This window comes from Arachis ipaensis, chromosome B6 (assembly GCF_059453495.1).
Source record: "Arachis ipaensis isolate K30076 ecotype BB chromosome B6, ASM5945349v1, whole genome shotgun sequence".
Lineage (NCBI taxonomy): Eukaryota > Viridiplantae > Streptophyta > Magnoliopsida > Fabales > Fabaceae > Arachis > Arachis ipaensis.
The window spans coordinates 65,636,409-65,656,920 of record NC_142441.1 but is presented as its reverse complement, the minus strand read 5'-3'; the positions used below and the strand labels follow the sequence as shown (position 1 = coordinate 65,656,920).

Genomic DNA, 20,512 nt, shown 5'->3' with positions numbered 1-20,512 from the left:
AGCATGACTCACGACGTAGGGTAAGTCGAGCTGCAAATCCCTACGGGGCCCGTGCGAGCTTGCCGAAAATCAGGTCATTGTGGCTCGCTTTAGCTAAGCTACTCAAAATAGCGTCGTTTAAAGAACAAGGGTAAGCACGACGTAAAAAAAAAGAAAAAAAAAGAGGTGCAACACGAGAACTTCCCAGGAGGTCACCCATCCTAGTACTACTCTCATCCTAGTACTACTCTCGCCCAAGCACACTTAACTGCGGAGTTCTGATGGGATCCGGTGCATTGGTGCTGGTATGATCGCACCTATTAAAGTATGCGCACACAATTATCATAAGCATGTCTCGCGACGTAGGGTAAGTCGAGCTGCGAAGCCCCGCGGGCCCGTGTGAGCTTGCCAAAAATCAGGTCATTGAGGTTCGCTTTAGCGAAACTATTCAAGTTAGCGTCGTTTAAAGAACGAGGGTAAGCACGACGTAAAAAAAAAAGAGGTGCAACACGAGGACTTCCCAGGAGGTCACCCATCCTAGTACTACTCTTGCCCAAGCACGCTTAACTGCGGAATTCTGATGGGATCCGGTGAATTAGTGCTGGTATGATCATACCTGTTAAAGTATGCGCACACAATTATCATAAGCATGTCTCGCGACGTAGGGTAAGTCGAGCTGCGAATCCCTGCAGGGCCCATGCGAGCTTGCCGAAAATCAGGTCATTGAGGCTCGCTTTAGCTAAACTATTCAAGATAGCGTCGTTTAAAGAACGAGGGTAAGCACGACGTAAAAAAAAAAACAAAAAAAGAGAGGTGCAACATGAGGACTTCCCAGGAGGTCCCCCATCCTAGTACTACTCTCGGCCTAGTACTACTCTCGCCCAAGCACGCTTAACTGCAGAGTTCTGATGGGATCCGGTGCATTATTGCTGGTATGATCGCACCTATTAAAGTATGCGCACACAATTATCATAAGCATGTCTCGCGACGTAGGGTAAGTCGAGCTGCGAAGCCCTGCGGGGCCCGTGTGAGCTTGCCGAAAATCAGATCATTGAGGTTCGCTTTAGCGAAACTATTCAAGTTAACGTCGTTTAAAGAACGAGGGTAAGCACGATGTAAAAAAAAACAAAAAAAAAGAGGTGCAACACGAGAACTTCCCAGGAGGTCACCCATCCTAGTACTACTCTCATCCTAGTACTACTCTCGCCCAAGCACGCTTAACTGCGGAGTTCTGATGGGATCCGGCGCATTGATGCTGGTATGATCGCACCTATTAAAGTATGCCCACACAATTATCATAAGCATGTCTCGTGACGTAGGGTAAGTCGAGCTGCGAAGCCCCGTGGGGCCCGTGTGAGCTTGCCGAAAATCAGGTCGTTGAGGTTGGCTTTAGCGAAACTATTCAAGTTAGCGTCGTTTTAAGAACAAGGGTAAGCACGACGTAAAAAAAAAAGAGTTGCAACACGAGGACTTCCTAGGAGGTCACCCATCCTAGTACTACTCTCGCCCAAGCACGCTTAACTGCGAAGTTCTAATGGGATCCGGTGCATTAGTGCTGGTATGATCGCACCTGTTAAAGTATGCGCACACAATTATCATAAGCATGTCTCGCGACGTAGGGTAAGTCGAGCTGTGAATCCCTACGGGGCCCGTGCGAGCTTTCTGAAAATCAGGTCATTGAGGCTCGCTTTAGCTAAGCTATTCAATATAGCGTCGTTTAAAGAACAAGGGTAAGCACGACGTAAAAAAAAAAGTTGCTACAAGAGGACTTCATAGGAGGTCACCCATCCTAGTACTACTCTCGCCCAAGCACGCTTAACTGTGGAATTCTGAGGGGATCCGGTGCATTGGTGCTGGTATGATCGTACCTATTAAAGTATGCGCACACAATTATCATAAGCATGTCTCGCGACGTAGGGTAAGTCGAGCTGCGAATCCTGCGGGGCCCGTGCGACCTTGCCGAAAATCAGGTCATTCAGGCTCGCTTTAGCTAAACTATTCAAGATAGCGTCGTTTAAAGAACGAGGGTAAGCACGATGTAAAAAAAAAAAAAAAGGTGAAACATGAGGACTTCCCAGGAGGTCACCCATCCTAGTACTACTCTCGTCCTAGTACTACTCTCGCCCAAGCACGCTTAACTGCGGAGTTCTGATGGGATCCGGTGCATTAGTGCTGGTATGATCGCACCTATTAAAGTAAGCGCACACAATTATCATAAGCATGTCTCATGACGTAGGATAAGTCGAGCTGTGAATCTCTACGGGGCCCGTGCGAGCTTGCCGAAAATCAGGTCATTGAGGCTCGCTTTAGCTAAATTGTTCAATATACCGTCGTTTAAAGAACAAGGGTAAGCACGACGTAAAAAATAAAATAAAATAAAATAAAATAAAAAGAGGTGCAACACGAGGACTTCCAAGGAGGTCACCCATCCTAGTACTACTCTCGCCCAAGCACGCTTAACCGCGAAGTTCTGATGGGATCCGGTGCATTAGTGCTGGTATGATCGCACTTGTTAAAGTATGTGCACACAATTATCATAAGCATGTCTCGCGACGTAGGTTAAGTCGCGCTGCGAATCCTGCGGGGCCTGTGGGAGTTTGCCGAAAATCAGGTCATTGAGGCTCGCTTTAGCTAAACTATTCAAGATAGCGTCTTTTAAAGAACGAGGGTAAGCACGATGTAAAAAAAAGAACAAAAAAACAAAAAAAAGAGGTGCAACATGAGGACTTCCCAGGAGGTCACCCATCCTAGTACTACTCTCGTCCTGGTACTACTCTCGCCCAAGCACGCTTAACTACGGAGTTTTGATGGGATCTGGTGCATTAGTGCTGGTATGATCGTACCTGCTAAAGTATGCGCACACAATTGTCATAAGCATGTCTCACGACGTAGGGTTAGTCGAGCTGCGAATCCCTGCGGTGCCCGTGCGAGCTTGCCGAAAATCAGGTCAATGAGTCTCGCTTTAGCTAAACTATTCAAGATAGCGTCGTTTAAAGAACGAGGGTAAGCACAACGTAAAAAAAAAAAACCAAAAAAAAAAAGAGGTGCAACATGAGGACTTCCCAGGAAGTCACCCATCCTAGTACTACTCTCGTCCTAGTACTACTCTCGCCCAAGCACGCTTAACTTCGGAGTTCTGATGGGATCCGGTGCATTAGTGCTGGTATGATCGCACCTATCAAAGTATGCACAAACAATTATCATAAGCATGTCTCGCGACGTAGGGTAAGTCGAGCTGCGAAGCTCTGCGGGGCCCGTCTGAGCTTGCCGAAAATCAGGTCATTGAGGTTTGCTTTAGCGAAACTATTCAAGTTAGCGTCGTTTAAAGAACGAGGGTAAGCACGACGTAAAAAAAAAAGAAAAAAAAGAGGTGCAACACGAGGACTTCCCAGGAGGTCACCCATCCTAGTACTACTCTTGTCCAAGTACTACTATCGCCCAAGCACGCTTAACTGCGGAGTTCTGATGGGATCCGGTGCATTGGTGCGGGTATGATCGCACCTATTAAAGTATGCGCACACAATTATCATAAGCATGTCTCGCGACGTAGGGTAAGTCGAGCTGCGAATCCCTGCGGGCCCGTGCGAGCTTGCCGAAAATTAGGTCATTGAGGCTCGCTTTAGCTAAACTATTCAAGATAGCGTCGTTTAAAGAATGAGGGAAGCACAATGTAAAAAAAAAAAAACAAAAAAAGAGGTGCAACATGAGGACTTCCCAGGAGGTCACGCACCCTAGTACTACTCTCGCCCAAGCACGCTTAACTGCGGAGTTCTAATGGGATCCGGTGCATTAGTGCTGGTATGATCGCACCTATTAAAGTATGCACACACAATTATCATAAGCATGTCTCGCGACGTAGGGTAAGTCGAGCTGCGAATCCCTGCGGTGCCCGTGCGAGCTTGCCGAAAATCAGGTCTTTGAGGCTCGCTTTGGCTAAACTATTCAAGATAGCGTCGTTTAAAGAACGAGGATAAGCACGACGTAAAAAAAAAAGAAAAAAAAAGAGGTGCAACACGAGGACTTCCCAGGAGGTCACCCATCCTAGTACTACTCTCGTCCTAGTACTACTCTCGCCCAAGAACGCTTAACTGCGGAGTTCTGATGGGATCCGGTGCATTGGTGCTGGTATGATCGCACTTATTAAAGTATGCACACACAATTATCATAAGCATGTCTCGAGACGTAGGGTAAGTCGAGCTATGAATCCCTGCGGGGCCCGTGCGAGCTTGCCGAAAATCAGGTCATTGAGGCTCGCTTTAGCTAAACTATTCAAGATAGCGTCGTTTAAAGAACGAGGGTAAGTACGACGTAAAAAAAAAAACAAAAAAAAAAGGTGCAACACGAGGACTTCCCAGGAGGTCACCCATCCTAGTACTACTCTAGCCCAACCACGCTTAACTACGAAGTTATGATGGGATCCGGTGCATTAGTGCTGGTATGATCGCAATTGTTAAAGTATGCGCACTTAATTATCATAAGCATGTCTCGCGACGTAGGGTAAGTCGAGCTGCGAATCCCAACGGGACCCGTGCGAGCTTGCCGAAAATCAGGTAATTGAGGCTCGCTTTAGCTAAACTGTTCAATATAGCGTCATTTAAAGAACAAGGATAAGCACGACGTAAAAAATAAAATAATATAAAATAAAATAAAAAGAGGTGCAACACGAGGACTTCCCAGGAGGTCACCCATCCTAGTACTACTCTCGCCCAATCACGCTTAACTGCGAAGTTCTGATGGGATCCGGTGCATTAGTGCTGGTATGATCGCACCTGTTAAAGTATGCGCACACAATTATCATAAGCATGTCTCGCGACGTAAGGTAAGTCGAGCTGCGAATCCCTAACGGGCCCGTGCGAGCTTGCCGAAAATCAGGTCATTGAGGCTCGCTTTAGCTAAGCTATCCAATATAGCGTCGTTTAAAGAACAAGGGTAAGCACGACGTAAAAAAAAAAAAGAGGTGCAACACGAGGACTTCTTAGGCGGTCACCCATCCTAGTACTACTCTCGGCCTAGTACTACTCTCGCCCAAGCACGCTTAACTGCGGAGTTTTGATGGGATCTGGGGCATTAGTGCTGGTATGATCGCACTTGTTAAAGTATGCACACACAATTATCATAAGCATGTCTCGCGACGTAGGGTAAGTCGAGCTGTGAATCCTTGCGGGGCTCGTGCGTGCTTGCCGAAAATCAGGTCATTGAGGCTCGCTTTTGCTAAGCTATTCACTATAGCATCGTTTAAAGAACAAGGGTAAGCACGACGTAAAAAAAAATGTGCTACACGAGGACTTCCCAAGAGGTCACCCATCCTAGTACTACTCTCGCCCAAGCACGCTTAACTACGGAATTCTGATGAGATCCGGTGCATTAGTGCTGGTATGATCGTACCTGTTAAAGTATGCGCACACAATTATCATAAGCATGTCTCGCAACGTAGGGTAAGTCGAGCTGCGAATCCCTACGGGCCCGTGCGAGCTTGCCGAAAATCAGGTCATTGAGGCTCGCTTTAGCTAAACTATTCAAGATAGCGTCGTTTAAAGAACGAGGGTAAGGACGACGTAAAAAAAAACCAAAAAAAAAGAGGTGCAACATGAGGGCTTCCCAGGAGGTCACCCATCCTAGTACTACTCTCGTCCTAGTACTACTCTCGCCCAAGCAAGCTTAACTGCGGAGTTCTGATGGGATCCGGTGCATTAGTGCTGGTATGATCGCACCTATTAAAGTACGCGCACACAATTATCATAAGCATGTCTCGCGACGTAGGGTAAGTCGAGCTTCGAAGCCCTGCGGGGCCCGTGTGAGCTTGCCGAAAATCAGGTCATTGAGGTTCGCTTTAGCGAAACTATTCAAGTTAGCGTCGTTTAAAGAACGAGGGTAAGCACGACGTAAAAAAAAAAGGTGCTACAAGAGGACTTCCCAGGAGGTCACCCATCCTAGAACTACTCTCGTCCAAGCACGCTTAACTGCGGAATTCTGATGGGATTCGGTGCATTAGTGCTGGTATGATCGTAGCCTGTTAAAGTATGCGCACACAATTATCATAAGCATGTCTCGCGACGTAGGGTATGTCGAGCTGCGAATCCCTGTGGGGCCCGTGCGAGCTTGCCGAAAATCAGGTCATTGAGGCTCGCTTTAGCTAAACTATTCAAGATAGTGTCGTTTAAAGAACGAGGGTAAGCACAACGTAAAAAAAAAAAAACCAAAAAAAAAAAAGAGGTGCAACATGAGGACTTCCCAGGAAGTCACCCATCCTAGTACTACTCTCGTCCTAGTACTGCTCTCGCCCAAGCACGCTTAACTTCGGAGTTCTGATGGGATCCGGTGCATTAGTGCTGGTATGATCGCACCTATCAAAGTATGCACAAACAATTATCATAAGCATGTCTCGCGACGTAGGGTAAGTCGAGCTGCGAAGCCCTGCGGGGCCCGTGTGAGCTTGCCGAAAATCAGGTCATTGAGGTTTGCTTTAGCGAAACTATTCAAGTTAGTGTCGTTTAAAGAACGAGGGTAAGCACGACGTAAAAAAAAAAGAAAAAAAAGAGGTGCAACACGAGGACTTCCCAGGAGGTCACCCATCCTAGTACTACTCTTGTCCTAGTACTACTATCGCCTAAGCACGCTTAACTGCGGAGTTCTGATGGGATCCGGTGCATTGGTGCGGGTATGATCGCACCTATTAAAGTATGCGCACAAAATTATCATAAGCATGTCTCGCGACGTAGGGTAAGTCGAGCTGCGAATCCCTGCGGGCCCGTGCGAGCTTGCCGAAAATCAGGTCATTGAGGCTCGCTTTAGCTAAACTATTCAAGATAGCGTCGTTTAAAGAATGAGGAAAGCACAATGTAAAAAAAAAAACAAAAAAAGAGGTGCAACATGAGGACTTCCTAGGAGGTCACCCACCCTAGTACTACTCTCGCCCAAGCACGCTTAACTGCGGAGTTCTAACGGGATCCGGTGCATTATTGCTGGTATGATCGCACCTATTAAAGTATGCACACACAATTATCATAAGCATGTCTCGCGACGTAGGGTAAGTCGAGCTGCGAAGCCCTGCGGGGCCTGTGTGGCTTGCCGAAAATCAGGTCATTGAGGTTCGCTTTAGCGAAACTATTCAAGTTAGCATCGTTTAAAGAATGAGGGTAAGCACGACGTAAAAAAAAAAGAAAAAAAAAGAGGTGCAACACGAGGACTTCCCATGAGGTCACCCATCCTAGTACTACTCTCGTCCTAGTACTACTCTCGCCCAAGCACGCTTAACTGCGGAGTTCTGATGGGATCCGGTGCATTGGTGTTGGTATGATCGCACCTATTAAAGTATGCGCACACAATTATCATAAGCATGTCTCGCGACGTAGGGTAAGTCGAGCTTCGAAGCCCTGCGGGGCCCGTGTGAGCTTGCCGAAAATCAGGTCATTGAGGTTTGCTTTAGCGAAACTATTCAAGTTAGCGTCGTTTAAAGAACGAGGGTAAGCACGACGTAAAAAAAAAAGGTGCTACACGAGGACTTCCCAGGAGGTCACCCATCCTAGAACTACTCTCGTCCAAGCATGCTTAACTGCGGAATTCTGATGGGATTCGGTGCATTAGTGCTGGTATGATCGTAGCCTGTTAAAGTATGCGCACACAATTATCATAAGCATGTCTCGCGACGTAAGGTATGTCGAGCTGCGAATCCCTGCGGGGCCCGTGCGAGCTTGCCGAAAATCAGGTCATTGAGGCTCGCTTTAGCTAAACTATTCAAGATAGTGTCGTTTAAAGAACGAGGGTAAGCACAACGTAAAAAAAAAAAACCAAAAAAAAAGAGGTGCAACATGAGGACTTCCCAGGAAGTCACCCATCCTAGTACTACTCTCGTCCTAGTACTACTCTCGCCCAAGCACGCTTAACTTCGGAGTTCTGATGGGATCCGGTGCATTAGTGCTGGTATGATCGCACCTATCAAAGTATGCACAAACAATTATCATAAGCATGTCTCGCGACGTAGGGTAAGTCGAGCTGCGAAGCCCTGCGGGGCCCGTGTGAGCTTGCCGAAAATCAGGTCATTGAGGTTTGCCTTAGCGAAACTATTCAAGTTAGCGTCGTTTAAAGAACGAGGGTAAGCACGACGTAAAAAAAAAAGAAAAAAAGAGGTGCAACACGAGGACTTCCCAGGAGGTCACCCATCCTAGTAGTACTCTTGTCCTAGTACTACTATCGCCTAAGCACGCTTAACTGCGGAGTTCTGATGGGATCCGGTGCATTGGTGCGGGTATGATCGCACCTATTAAAGTATGCGCACAAAATTATCATAAGCATGTCTCGCGACGTAGGGTAAGTCGAGCTGCGAATCCCTGCGGGCCCGTGCGAGCTTGCCGAAAATTAGGTCATTGAGGCTCGCTTTAGCTAAATTATTCAAGATAGCGTCGTTTAAAGAATGAGGGAAGCACAATGTAAAAAAAAAAAAACAAAAAAAGAGGTGCAACATGAGGACTTCCTAGGAGGTCACCCACCCTAGTACTACTCTCGCACAAGCACGCTTAACTGCGGAGTTCTAACGGGATCCGGTGCATTAGTGTTGGTATGATCGCACCTATTAAAGTATGCACACACAATTATCATAAGCATGTCTCGCGACGTAGGGTAAGTCGAGCTGCAAAGCCCTACGGGGCCTGTGTGGCTTGCCGAAAATCAGGTCATTGAGGTTCGCTTTAGCGAAACTATTCAAGTTAGCATCGTTTAAAGAATGAGGGTAAGCACGACGTAAAAAAAAAAGAAAAAAAAAGAGGTGCAACACGAGGACTTCCCAGGAGGTCACCCATCCTAGTACTACTCTCGTCCTAGTACTACTCTCGCCCAAGCACGCTTAACTGCGGAGTTCTGATGGGATCCGGTGCATTGGTGTTGGTATGATCGCACCTATTAAAGTATGCGCACACAATTATCATAAGCATGTCTCGCGACGTAGGGTAAGTCGAGCTGCGAAGCCCTGCGGGGCCCGTGTGAGCTTGCCGAAAATCAGGTCATTAAGGTTCGCTTTAGCGAAACTATTCAAGTTAGCATCGTTTAAAGAACGAGGGTAAGCACGACGTAAAAAAAAAAGAAAAAAAAAAAGAGGTGCAACACGAGGACTTCACAGGAGGTCACCCATCCTAGTACTACTCTCGTCCTAGTACTACTCTCGCCCAAGCACGCTTAACTGCGGAGTTCTGATGGGATCCGGTGCATTGGTGCTGGTATGATCGCACCTAATAAAGTATGCGCACACAATTATCATAAGCATGTCTCGCGAAGTAGGGTAAGTCGAGCTGCGAAGCCCCGCGGGGCTCAGGTCATTAAGGTTCGCTTTAGCGAAACTATTCAAGTTAGCGTCGTTTAAAGAACGAGGGTAAGCACGACGTAAAAAAAAAAAAAAAGAGGTGCAACACGAGGACTTCCCAGGAGGTCACCCAGCCTAGTACTACTCTCGCCCAAGGACGCTTAACTACGAAGTTCTGATGGGATCCGGTGCAGTAGTGCTGGTATGATCGCATATGTTAAGGTGTGCGCGCACAATTATCATAAGCATGTCTCGCGACGTAGGGTAAGTTGAGCTGCGAATCCCTGCGGTGCCCGTGCGAGCTTGCCGAAAATCAGGTCATTGAGGCTCGCTTTGGCTAAACTATTCAAGATAGCGTCGTTTAAAGAACGAGGATAAGCACGACGTAAAAAAAAAGAAAAAAAAAGAGGTGCAACACGAGGACTTCCCAGGAGGTCACCCATCCTAGTACTACTCTCGTCCTAGTACTACTCTCGCCCAAGCACGCTTAACTGCGGAGTTCTGATGGGATCCGGTGCATTGGTGCTGGTATGATCGCACTTATTAAAGTATGCACACACAATTATCATAAGCATGTCTCGAGACGTAGGGTAAGTCGAGCTATGAATCCCTGCGGGGCCCATGCGAGCTTGCCGAAAATCAGGTCATTGAGGCTCACTTTAGCTAAACTATTCAAGATAGCGTCGTTTAAAGAACGAGGGTAAGTACGATGTAAAAAAAAAACAAAAAAAAAGGTGCAACACGAGGACTTCCCAGGAGGTCACCCATCCTAGTACTACTCTAGCCCAACCACGCTTAACTACGAAGTTATGATGGGATCCGGTGCATTAGTGCTGGTATGATCGCAATTGTTAAAGTATGCGCACTTAATTATCATAAGCATGTCTCGCGACGTAGGGTAAGTCGAGCTGCGAATCCCAACGGGGCCCGTGCGAGCTTGCCGAAAATCAGGTAATTGAGGCTCGCTTTAGCTAAACTGTTCAATATAGCGTCATTTAAAGAACAAGGATAAGCACGACGTAAAAAATAAAATAATATAAAATAAAATAAAAAGAGGTGCAACACGAGGACTTCCCAGGAGGTCACCCATCCTAGTACTACTCTCGCCCAATCACGCTTAACTGCGACGTTCTGATGGGATCCGGTGCATTAGTGCTGGTATGATCGCAACTGTTAAAGTATGCGCACACAATTATCATAAGCATGTCTCGCGACGTAAGGTAAGTCGAGCTGCGAATCCCTAACGGGCCCGTGCGAGCTTGCCGAAAATCAGGTCATTGAGGCTCGCTTTAGCTAAGCTATCCAATATAGCGTCGTTTAAAGAACAAGGGTAAGCACGACGTAAAAAAAAAAGAGGTGCAACACGAGGACTTCTTAGGCGGTCACCCATCCTAGTACTACTCTCGGCCTAGTACTACTCTCGCCCAAGCACGCTTAACTGCGGAGTTTTGATGGGATCTGGTGCATTAGTGCTGGTATGAATGCACCTGTTAAAGTATGCACACACAATTATCATAAGCATGTCTCGCGACGTAGGGTAAGTCGAGCTGCGAATCCCTGCGGGGCTCGTGCGTGCTTGCCGAAAATCAGGTCATTGAGGCTCGCTTTTGCTAAGCTATTCACTATAGCGTCGTTTAAAGAACAAGGGTAAGCACGACGTAAAAAAAAATGTGCTACACGAGGACTTCCCAAGAGGTCACCCATCCTAGTACTACTCTCGCCCAAGCACGCTTAACTGCGGAATTCTGATGAGATCCGGTGCATTAGTGCTGGTATGATCGTACCTGTTAAAGTATGCGCACACAATTATCATAAGCATGTCTCGCAACGTAGGGTAAGTCGAGCTGCGAATCCCTGCGGGCCCGTGCGAGCTTGCCGAAAATCAGGTCATTGAGGCTCGCTTTAGCTAAACTATTCAAGATAGCGTCGTTTAAAGAACGAGGGTAAGGATGACGTAAAAAAAAACCAAAAAAAAAGGTGCAACATGAGGACTTCCCAGGAGGTCACCCATCCTAGTACTACTCTCGTCCTAGTACTACTCTCGCCCAAGCAAGCTTAACTGCGGAGTTCTGATGGGATCCGGTGCATTAGTGCTGGTATGATCGCACCTATTAAAGTATGCGCACACAATTATCATAAGCATGTCTCGCGACGTAGGGTGAGTCGAGCTTCGAAGCCCTGCGGGGCCCGTGTGAGCTTGCCGAAAATAAGGTCATTGAGGTTCGCTTTAGCGAAACTATTCAAGTTAGCGTCGTTTAAAGAACGAGGGTAAGCACGACGTAAAAAAAAAGGTGCTACACGAGGACTTCCCAGGAGGTCACCCATCCTAGAACTACTCTCGTCCAAGCACGCTTAACTGCGGAATTCTGATGGGATTCGGTGCATTAGTGCTGGTATGATCGTACCTGTTAAAGTATGCGCACACAATTATCATAAGCATGTCTCGCGACGTAGGGTATGTCGAGCTGCGAATCCCTGCGGGGCCCGTGCGAGCTTGCCGAAAATCAGGTCATTGAGGCTCGCTTTAGCTAAACTATTCAAGATGTCGTCGTTTAAAGAACGAGGGTAAGCACGACGTAAAAAAAAAAAAGAAAAAAAAAAGAGATGCAACACGAGAACTTCCCAGGAGGTCACCCATCCTAGTACTACTCTCGTCCTAGTACTACTCTCGTCCAAGCACGCTTCACTGCGGAGTTCTGACGGGATCCGGTGCATTGGTGCTGGTATGATCGCACCTATTAAAGTATGCGCACACAATTATCATAAGCATGTCTCGCGACGTAGGGTAAGTCGAGCTGCGAATCCCTAGGGGGCCCGTGCGAGCTTGCCGAAAATCAGGTCATTGTGGCTTGCTTTAGCTAAGCTATTGATGACAAGTCATCTTAGCCTATTTTAACTAGCCTTTTTCTTTTGTTTTCAATTGAATTATGCACTTTCTTGAGCCATAAGCAAGCTAATTGAGTAGATTTTCATGTTTCCCTTGATTGAACCAACCATATATGAATTCATGCCATTTCATGAGGTTTTATGCTATATTTGTTGCATATTATGAAAGAATGAAGATCTCATGATTTTGAGCATAGCTTTGATGAGTTTGGTTGATTAATGATAGGTGAAGAAAGCTTGGAGAAAGGTTGAAGCAAAGAGGAATGGCTAGAAGTGAAGAATGGAATAAGTGAAATTGAACCGGGAGGCATGAAGTTAGCCCCAACGTTAGCCCCCTAACTTGGAGGCTAACGTTGGGCATGAAGACCACTCCCTGGGCTCCCCACGTTTGAGCCAACGTTAGCCCCCTAACTTGGAGGCTAACGTTGGCAAGAGAAACTTGAAATTCATCCCTGGGCCAGCCAACGTTTGCGCCAACGTTAGCCCCCTAACTTGGAGGCTAACGTTGGCACATGAAGACACAAGGGAGAGGCACCAAAGTTTGCGCCAACGTTAGCCCCCTAACTTGGAGGCTAACGTTGGCGCCACACACCACAAGGCATACAAGGGGTATACTTCCAACAAGAATAACTTGAGCTACAGAGCTCCAAATGAGGTGATTCAAGAAGCATTGGAAAGTAGGAATCAAGAGCTTTCCAAGCATATATGGCACTGCATGGTGGACACTAAAATTGAGGGAGAAAACTGCCCCGCAATGTGCATAAATGAACATGGTGGCAACATGCAGTGAGGCCACTTGACCTCTGCACCTTCGATGGAGTATAACTCGAGCTGTAGAGCTCCAATTGATGTGCTCCCAACGTCATTGGAAAGTAGACATCCAGGGCTTTCCAACAATGTATAATAGTATGGGGTGGACAATACATTTGAGCCTCCAGAACTGGCGTTTTCGCCAACGTTTGAGGGCTAACGTTACCTCAAACGCTGCACACCAAAGCCAGCGACCATGCCCTCTTCAAATGATCATAACTTGAGTTGTAGATGTCCAATTGAAGTGATTCCAAGTGGGTTAGAAAGCTGACATTCAGAGCTTTCCAACCATATATGATAGTCTATATTGGGCATAAAATTGGCAACATGACAAGAGGACAAAGTTGGCGCCATAAATGTGCATAAGGGAGGCCAACGTTAGGGTCAAAGTTAGACCCCTAACGTTGGCACCAACGTCCATACCAGCAGATTGTGTTTGCTGATGTGAAAAGTTGGAGCCAAAGTTAGACCCCTAACTTTGGCTCAAACTTTAGGTCCCACTTTGGCTAACCTCAAACCCGGTTCAATTGGTTCACTTTGGTTCTTCTTCAAACTCCAAGAGCAATCAACCAAGGCCTCTTTCAACCCAATTCCACGAAGAGCAAAGGCCCATGATCATCACTCAAAGGCACAAGAGATAGTTAGAATAGGAATTTCATTTTAATTGTAATTTGTTTTGAATTTCATTTTCATTTTGTAAAGCCTATATAAGGCATCATTTTCATATTGGTGAGGAGGCGAGCTCCACTAGGGAGCATTAGGAATAGAGAACTCTCTCTCTTTAGTTTTTTTTGTTTTGAATCTTGAATTGAGATTGGAAGGAATTCTGTTTTCATTCTCTTTTTGCAACGTCTCTTTACTTCTTCTGCAATCTTTCTTTTAATTCTCTGCAACTTTCCTTTTATTGAATCAAGGAAGGGCTTGAGATCTAGACTTGTTTTCTAGTCTCTTGGATCCCCTGAGATCTTCACTTGTCTTTCTAGATTTCACAATTGATTTGAGTTCTCTCGCTGATTTACTTTCTGCTACAATTCCCTTCTCTGCAATTTTTACTTCCTGTTGCATTGCTTCCAATTTACATTTCCTGCACATTTACATTTTCTGCAATTTAAATATCCAGTTGCTTGATCTATTGCTCTCTTTAATTTCCCTGCACCCCACTCCCTTTTACATTTAATGAAATTTATCTTTCTTGCAATTTACATTTCTTGCTCTTTAAGTTACTTGCAATTTTACTTTCTGCACTTTAATTTTCCTTGTCATTTACATTCTGTTGGCTTCAATTGTCACTCAAATCACTCAATGTTAGCTTGACTAAACTAATCACCCACTAAAATTGCTTGATCCATCAATCCCTGTGGGATCGACCTCACCCCCGTGAGTTTTTATTACTTGATGCGACCCGGTGCACTTGCCGGTTAGTTTTGGGTGTTTTGGGAGAGATTCGTTTCTCACCAAAATAACTCATCAAGTTTTTGGCGCCGTTGCCGGGGATTGATTAGATCAACAATAATTAAGTGGGTGAGAAGTCTAGATTAAGCATTTTCTTTATTTTTGGTTTCTGTTTCAAAGTGAAACCAAGGTGTTTGAGTTTTTGCCTCACTAAGAAATTCTTATCTCTGATATGAGTAATTTCAATTTTACTTGGTTGTGTGTTTTACAAAACTCAAATGGAGTTCAACTCATCTCATGATCAAATAAATTCTATGGGATATCACCCACCATCACCAATCTCTAATGATGGATGGGAATATCACCAAGAAACTTCAAATTCTGGGCTCTCCAATTCATGGAGCCATGCTTCAGAACCACAAGATGAGAAAGAAAAACATATGGGATATTTCCCTCCACCACAAAATGATTCAAGTCATTATTTCAATGGTGGCTGGGAGTATTACCAAGAAACTGCAAATTCTGAGCAGTCAACTCACATGAGAGATTGTCCAACCTCACCGCCCACTTCTACATTTGAAAATTCTTCATCACCTAAATATGCCTCAACACAAACTTCCACGAACCTAGGCCTCTCAAAGCTAGAGATTATGTTTGAAAAATATGAGAGGGAGGTGCAAAGATCTTGGAACGAGCAAGAGAATTCATTCAAAAACATGGAAGTAATGGCAGGCCAATTGTTGAATGCAAGGAAGGAGAAAATGGAAAAACAAGAATGCAAGGTCCCTGTGTTAAGTGAAATTGCAAAAAAGGAGGAGGTGGAAGAGCAAAATGAAGATCCACTTCAAAAATCCAGAGAATTGTTGAAAAGACAAGAACAATTCATGAAGGAACAACAACAAGCCTGGAAAAGGGAAGAAAGTCTCTTAAAAAATATGAATGAAGATTTAGAGAAAATAAGGAAACACTTAGAACCACTGAGCAAGAAAAATGAAGGCCAACTGATGGATATGAAGGAGAAAGTGGAAGAGCAAGATAAGGAGGCCACTGCATCAAGTGAACTTTCAATGAAGAATGAGGTGGTTGAACCTGAAACTGCACTTGAGATGACAAGAGAACATGAAGACTCACAACTCTCACAAACCTCCCTGGACCAAAACGCCTCAACATTTGAATCCATGATTGAAAGGTATGACGAGGAGATGAAGAAATGTTGGGAAGATCGACAAACCTCCCCCATGATAGAGCGATTGAAACAAATGTTGGGTGTAAAAGAGGAAGTGGAGGAGCAAGAGAGTGAAGAAGTCATTCCAAACTCAAGTGAGGAAGAGAAGTACATAAAGGAGGAGTTCATGGAACCACCAATACAAGAGGCCCTGAATGAAGAAATCACTCCAATAATCACACAGCAACCATGTCTTGACATCCAAGAAGTGAAGGCAATTAACAAAAGCACCAAGAAGAGGATTGTGACCAAGACACCAAGGACAACATTCATGAGAAGGTCAACTGCAAACAATCCTCCCCCTGATCCAGCAAGCAAGATCAATCAAGCCAATTTCACAAGGAAGCTTGCTGAGGAGAGACCAAGACAGGGGGCAATAGCTGAATCTTCTCTTCTTTTGAAGTCATTTCTCTTAACAAATTGGAAGAAGAGGAAGAAAGTAAAGAACAGGTAGACAGTAGGTACATTTCTTTTCCTTGCTTTGTTTAAATTTCAATAAATTGGCATATGATTACATTCTAAGTTTGGTGTTGCCCTGCAACAAACTGTTTTCCATCTTCATGGATGATTGCATCAATTTTACATGAAAGTGACACACCAAGATTCTAAGTTTGGTGTGCCACCTATTTTTCTATGCAAATCAATCCAGCAACATCACTTGTCTGCATAATCATATTGCCTTTTACAGTGTTATTTTTCTTCTTAGTTGGATAATTTTTGTTTTCCCTTTGTTTCATTTATTTACTTGTTTTTAATGCTTTCCTCCATTAACTGTTTTTGTTAATACATCACCAAGACATCCTTATTCATAACAGATTCTTCATTTGGTGATTGTACTTAACATATAACAGTTTCTTTTGTTTAGTTTTAGTTCAAATAAATTGACATAGGATTGCATTCTAAGTTTGGTGTTGCTATGCAACACAGTTTGCTTCAAATCTTTACTGGATACTTGCATTGATTCCAAGTGAAAGTGTCACATTAAGTTTGGTGTGCCACTTATTCTTTATGCAAAGTATTATGCTCACCTTCTTAAGCTTGCAATCACAATGTCTCTGTCTCTTGTGCCTTGATTATTATCTTTAATTTTGCTTGCTTAAAACACATGTGCTACTAACATTTCATTATGTAAGACATTCATGATACATCTTAGCCCCATAGCCATTGTTCTAATTATTGCTTGAGGATGAGCAAGTATTTTGAGTTTGGCAAGGGAAGGAGGAGAATGGGAGGAAATTGACAACAATAGAGAAGATGAACTACAAGGTTGTAAAGTTCTTTTTCCTCTCATTTGTTTCAAGCACTATAAACTGCATGATTGTCTTTACCTTCTCTGTATGTATGTGTGTATGAAAAGGCATAGTTTGATTTCTAAACTGCAACATGGTGCTATGTCATTATGATTACCAACTTGAGTTTTGTGAATTCAAAAGCAACAAAGTATCATGATCATAAACAAACAAGGCATTAAAGAAGATTTTAGCATGTGCATAAAAGTATTGGTAAGCTAGTATGTTTGATTGTTGCTTAATTGCATTAGATTTTATTTAATTGAAGTTTTCATCTAGGACATTTTGTGAAATCTTTTAAAATCATGAAAACCTTGAAGAAGCAAATGCAAAATAAAGCAAGAAAAGAAAAAGGGAAAGAATGAGAAAGCTGAAGGCTCTGAGTACCAATGGCAATTCATTTGTTAAGTACTTGTGGTGTTTATGTATCAAGCCAAATGCTTGAAAACAAAACACTTAGAAGTCAAGGTTAGGCTCAAAGTGCAAAAGCACTCCCTCAAAGCTCAAGGCTCTGAGCATCAATGATTAGAGAGTCAAGAAAAGAAAAGAAAAATGAGCTTAATGAAATCCTCTAATCAAATGCTTGTGGTGCTTATGTATCAAGTGGTAATACTTGAAAACAAAGCATTTAGAAGTCGTAGCTTTGTTATCAACTCATGGGGCAAAGCACCCAAAAAGGAGAAGCTAATAAGAAAATCAAAAGCTTGTTTCAAGGAAGAAAGATAAGAAAAAGATTTCATAAATTGAGCTAGATGGAAGCATCAATCATTTACATTTCTTTTGTGATTGTAGTATGCTTAGAAAACTAGCTTACCATGAACATTGAGTTGCTATTCTTCTTGCCTTGGATTGTCAATCTTTATTGCATGATTCTTTTCTTGCTTGGGGACAAGCAAGCTTTAAGTTTGGTGTTGTGATGACAAGTCATCTTAGCCTATTTTAACTAGCCTTTTTCTTTTGTTTTCAATTGAATTATGCACTTTCTTGAGCCATAAGCAAGCTAATTGAGTAGATTTTCATGTTTCCCTTGATTGAACCAACCATATATGAATTCATGCCATTTCATGAGGTTTTATGCTATATTTGTTGCATATTATGAAAGAATGAAGATCTCATGATTTTGAGCATAGCTTTGATGAGTTTGGTTGATTAATGATAGGTGAAGAAAGCTTGGAGAAAGGTTGAAGCAAAGAGGAATGGCTAGAAGTGAAGAATGGAATAAGTGAAATTGAACCGGGAGGCATGAAGTTAGCCCCAACGTTAGCCCCCTAACTTGGAGGCTAACGTTGGGCATGAAGACCACTCCCTGGGCTCCCCACGTTTGAGCCAACGTTAGCCCCCTAACTTGGAGGCTAACGTTGGCAAGAGAAACTTGAAATTCATCCCTGGGCCAGCCAACGTTTGCGCCAACGTTAGCCCCCTAACTTGGAGGCTAACGTTGGCACATGAAGACACAAGGGAGAGGCACCAAAGTTTGCGCCAACGTTAGCCCCCTAACTTGGAGGCTAACGTTGGCGCCACACACCACAAGGCATACAAGGGGTATACTTCCAACAAGAATAACTTGAGCTACAGAGCTCCAAATGAGGTGATTCAAGAAGCATTGGAAAGTAGGAATCAAGAGCTTTCCAAGCATATATGGCACTGCATGGTGGACACTAAAATTGAGGGAGAAAACTGCCCCGCAATGTGCATAAATGAACATGGTGGCAACATGCAGTGAGGCCACTTGACCTCTGCACCTTCGATGGAGTATAACTCGAGCTGTAGAGCTCCAATTGATGTGCTCCCAACGTCATTGGAAAGTAGACATCCAGGGCTTTCCAACAATGTATAATAGTATGGGGTGGACAATACATTTGAGCCTCCAGAACTGGCGTTTTCGCCAACGTTTGAGGGCTAACGTTACCTCAAACGCTGCACACCAAAGCCAGCGACCATGCCCTCTTCAAATGATCATAACTTGAGTTGTAGATGTCCAATTGAAGTGATTCCAAGTGGGTTAGAAAGCTGACATTCAGAGCTTTCCAACCATATATGATAGTCTATATTGGGCATAAAATTGGCAACATGACAAGAGGACAAAGTTGGCGCCATAAATGTGCATAAGGGAGGCCAACGTTAGGGTCAAAGTTAGACCCCTAACGTTGGCACCAACGTCCATACCAGCAGATTGTGTTTGCTGATGTGAAAAGTTGGAGCCAAAGTTAGACCCCTAACTTTGGCTCAAACTTTAGGTCCCACTTTGGCTAACCTCAAACCCGGTTCAATTGGTTCACTTTGGTTCTTCTTCAAACTCCAAGAGCAATCAACCAAGGCCTCTTTCAACCCAATTCCACCAAGAGCAAAGGCCCATGATCATCACTCAAAGGCACAAGAGATAGTTAGAATAGGAATTTCATTTTAATTGTAATTTGTTTTGAATTTCATTTTCATTTTGTAAAGCCTATATAAGGCATCATTTTCATATTGGTGAGGAGGCGAGCTCCACTAGGGAGCATTAGGAATAGAGAACTCTCTCTCTTTAGTTTTTTTTGTTTTGAATCTTGAATTGAGATTGGAAGGAATTCTGTTTTCATTCTCTTTTTGCAACGTCTCTTTACTTCTTCTGCAATCTTTCTTTTAATTCTCTGCAACTTTCCTTTTATTGAATCAAGGAAGGGCTTGAGATCTAGACTTGTTTTCTAGTCTCTTGGATCCCCTGAGATCTTCACTTGTCTTTCTAGATTTCACAATTGATTTGAGTTCTCTCGCTGATTTACTTTCTGCTACAATTCCCTTCTCTGCAATTTTTACTTCCTGTTGCATTGCTTCCAATTTACATTTCCTGCACATTTACATTTTCTGCAATTTAAATATCCAGTTGCTTGATCTATTGCTCTCTTTAATTTCCCTGCACCCCACTCCCTTTTACATTTAATGAAATTTATCTTTCTTGCAATTTACATTTCTTGCTCTTTAAGTTACTTGCAATTTTACTTTCTGCACTTTAATTTTCCTTGTCATTTACATTCTGTTGGCTTCAATTGTCACTCAAATCACTCAATGTTAGCTTGACTAAACTAATCACCCACTAAAATTGCTTGATCCATCAATCCCTGTGGGATCGACCTCACCCCCGTGAGTTTTTATTACTTGATGCGACCCGGTGCACTTGCCGGTTAGTTTTGGGTGTTTTGGGAGAGATTCGTTTCTCACCAAAATAACTCATCAAGTTTTTGGCGCCGTTGCCGGGGATTGATTAGATCAACAATGATTAAGTGGGTGAGAAGTCTAGATTAAGCATTTTCTTTATTTTTGGTTTCTGTTTCAAAGTGAAACCAAGGTGTTTGAGTTTTTGCCTCACTAAGAAATTCTTATCTCTGATATGAGTAATTTCAATTTTACTTGGTTGTGTGTTTTACAAAACTCAAATGGAGTTCAACTCATCTCATGATCAAACAAATTCTATGGGATATCACCCACCATCACCAATCTCTAATGATGGATGGGAATATCACCAAGAAACTTCAAATTCTGGGCTCTCCAATTCATGGAGCCATGCTTCAGAACCACAAGATGAGAAAGAAAAACATATGGGATATTTCCCTCCACCACAAAATGATTCAAGTCATTATTTCAATGGTGGCTGGGAGTATT

General features: G+C 43.9%; 4 non-coding genes and 30 pseudogenes across 4 annotated transcripts; all 34 read right to left on the bottom strand.

Moving 5' to 3' along the window:
• Positions 1 to 162: 162 nt before the first annotated feature.
• Positions 163 to 298, bottom strand: LOC148556956 (5S ribosomal RNA; annotated as a pseudogene).
• A 180-nt stretch (positions 299 to 478) lies between these two features.
• On the bottom strand, positions 479 to 597 carry LOC148556955 (5S ribosomal RNA; annotated as a pseudogene).
• A 192-nt stretch (positions 598 to 789) lies between these two features.
• Positions 790 to 925, bottom strand: LOC148556954 (5S ribosomal RNA; annotated as a pseudogene).
• A 190-nt stretch (positions 926 to 1,115) lies between these two features.
• On the bottom strand, positions 1,116 to 1,251 carry LOC148556953 (5S ribosomal RNA; annotated as a pseudogene).
• A 181-nt stretch (positions 1,252 to 1,432) lies between these two features.
• Positions 1,433 to 1,551, bottom strand: LOC148556952 (5S ribosomal RNA). The gene has a single exon (XR_015891475.1). It is a non-coding gene; the product is annotated as a 5S ribosomal RNA (ribosomal RNA).
• A 481-nt stretch (positions 1,552 to 2,032) lies between these two features.
• Positions 2,033 to 2,168, bottom strand: LOC148556951 (5S ribosomal RNA; annotated as a pseudogene).
• A 203-nt stretch (positions 2,169 to 2,371) lies between these two features.
• Positions 2,372 to 2,490, bottom strand: LOC148556950 (5S ribosomal RNA). The gene has a single exon (XR_015891809.1). It is a non-coding gene; the product is annotated as a 5S ribosomal RNA (ribosomal RNA).
• Positions 2,491 to 3,020: 530 nt separating this feature from the next.
• Positions 3,021 to 3,156, bottom strand: LOC148556949 (5S ribosomal RNA; annotated as a pseudogene).
• Positions 3,157 to 3,346: 190 nt separating this feature from the next.
• On the bottom strand, positions 3,347 to 3,482 carry LOC148556948 (5S ribosomal RNA; annotated as a pseudogene).
• A 190-nt stretch (positions 3,483 to 3,672) lies between these two features.
• LOC148556947 (5S ribosomal RNA) lies at positions 3,673 to 3,791 on the bottom strand. The gene has a single exon (XR_015891720.1). It is a non-coding gene; the product is annotated as a 5S ribosomal RNA (ribosomal RNA).
• Positions 3,792 to 3,982: 191 nt separating this feature from the next.
• On the bottom strand, positions 3,983 to 4,118 carry LOC148556946 (5S ribosomal RNA; annotated as a pseudogene).
• A 191-nt stretch (positions 4,119 to 4,309) lies between these two features.
• On the bottom strand, positions 4,310 to 4,428 carry LOC148556945 (5S ribosomal RNA; annotated as a pseudogene).
• A 203-nt stretch (positions 4,429 to 4,631) lies between these two features.
• LOC148556944 (5S ribosomal RNA) lies at positions 4,632 to 4,750 on the bottom strand. The gene has a single exon (XR_015890860.1). It is a non-coding gene; the product is annotated as a 5S ribosomal RNA (ribosomal RNA).
• Positions 4,751 to 5,247: 497 nt separating this feature from the next.
• On the bottom strand, positions 5,248 to 5,366 carry LOC148556943 (5S ribosomal RNA; annotated as a pseudogene).
• Positions 5,367 to 5,556: 190 nt separating this feature from the next.
• On the bottom strand, positions 5,557 to 5,692 carry LOC148556942 (5S ribosomal RNA; annotated as a pseudogene).
• A 182-nt stretch (positions 5,693 to 5,874) lies between these two features.
• LOC148556941 (5S ribosomal RNA) lies at positions 5,875 to 5,990 on the bottom strand (annotated as a pseudogene).
• Positions 5,991 to 6,189: 199 nt separating this feature from the next.
• LOC148556940 (5S ribosomal RNA) lies at positions 6,190 to 6,325 on the bottom strand (annotated as a pseudogene).
• A 190-nt stretch (positions 6,326 to 6,515) lies between these two features.
• LOC148556939 (5S ribosomal RNA) lies at positions 6,516 to 6,651 on the bottom strand (annotated as a pseudogene).
• Positions 6,652 to 6,839: 188 nt separating this feature from the next.
• On the bottom strand, positions 6,840 to 6,958 carry LOC148556938 (5S ribosomal RNA; annotated as a pseudogene).
• A 190-nt stretch (positions 6,959 to 7,148) lies between these two features.
• On the bottom strand, positions 7,149 to 7,284 carry LOC148556937 (5S ribosomal RNA; annotated as a pseudogene).
• A 179-nt stretch (positions 7,285 to 7,463) lies between these two features.
• On the bottom strand, positions 7,464 to 7,582 carry LOC148556936 (5S ribosomal RNA; annotated as a pseudogene).
• Positions 7,583 to 7,777: 195 nt separating this feature from the next.
• LOC148556935 (5S ribosomal RNA) lies at positions 7,778 to 7,913 on the bottom strand (annotated as a pseudogene).
• Positions 7,914 to 8,102: 189 nt separating this feature from the next.
• On the bottom strand, positions 8,103 to 8,238 carry LOC148556934 (5S ribosomal RNA; annotated as a pseudogene).
• A 190-nt stretch (positions 8,239 to 8,428) lies between these two features.
• Positions 8,429 to 8,547, bottom strand: LOC148556933 (5S ribosomal RNA; annotated as a pseudogene).
• A 190-nt stretch (positions 8,548 to 8,737) lies between these two features.
• LOC148556932 (5S ribosomal RNA) lies at positions 8,738 to 8,873 on the bottom strand (annotated as a pseudogene).
• A 193-nt stretch (positions 8,874 to 9,066) lies between these two features.
• LOC148556931 (5S ribosomal RNA) lies at positions 9,067 to 9,202 on the bottom strand (annotated as a pseudogene).
• Positions 9,203 to 9,368: 166 nt separating this feature from the next.
• On the bottom strand, positions 9,369 to 9,487 carry LOC148556930 (5S ribosomal RNA; annotated as a pseudogene).
• Positions 9,488 to 9,677: 190 nt separating this feature from the next.
• Positions 9,678 to 9,813, bottom strand: LOC148556929 (5S ribosomal RNA; annotated as a pseudogene).
• A 189-nt stretch (positions 9,814 to 10,002) lies between these two features.
• On the bottom strand, positions 10,003 to 10,121 carry LOC148556928 (5S ribosomal RNA; annotated as a pseudogene).
• Positions 10,122 to 10,324: 203 nt separating this feature from the next.
• LOC148556927 (5S ribosomal RNA) lies at positions 10,325 to 10,443 on the bottom strand (annotated as a pseudogene).
• Positions 10,444 to 10,938: 495 nt separating this feature from the next.
• LOC148556926 (5S ribosomal RNA) lies at positions 10,939 to 11,057 on the bottom strand (annotated as a pseudogene).
• Positions 11,058 to 11,245: 188 nt separating this feature from the next.
• LOC148556925 (5S ribosomal RNA) lies at positions 11,246 to 11,381 on the bottom strand (annotated as a pseudogene).
• A 178-nt stretch (positions 11,382 to 11,559) lies between these two features.
• LOC148556924 (5S ribosomal RNA) lies at positions 11,560 to 11,678 on the bottom strand (annotated as a pseudogene).
• A 194-nt stretch (positions 11,679 to 11,872) lies between these two features.
• Positions 11,873 to 12,008, bottom strand: LOC148556923 (5S ribosomal RNA; annotated as a pseudogene).
• Between the last annotated feature and the right edge of the window lie 8,504 nt (positions 12,009 to 20,512).